This window comes from Entamoeba nuttalli (assembly GCF_000257125.1).
Source record: "Entamoeba nuttalli P19 unplaced genomic scaffold asmbl_2959, whole genome shotgun sequence".
Lineage (NCBI taxonomy): Eukaryota > Evosea > Mastigamoebida > Endamoebidae > Entamoeba > Entamoeba nuttalli.
The window spans coordinates 443-777 of NW_008575731.1; positions in this window are offsets into that span (position 1 = coordinate 443).

Consider the following 335-nt stretch of genomic DNA (forward strand, 5'->3'; position numbering starts at 1 on the left):
ACAATCAGAATATCAATATTAGTAGTGACTGTTTCAATTTTTCATAGTATATTAAAATGTTAGAAAAGATAGTTGTTGTTATTCAAAACTACTTTAAAATTGAAAAATTTAAACAAATTATATTATTTCAGAACAATACAATATGTGGAATATAAACAAAAAGATTATTAATGAAGTATATAACGAATTTATTCAAACACTTAACTTGAATAATTAAATATGTATATGTGATAAAAACAAAGAATTTTACATAATTATAAATCTTCAATATTTAAATAACAAATAAAATAACTATTAGATTATAGTGATACAATTAGATATTACAAATTTCATGA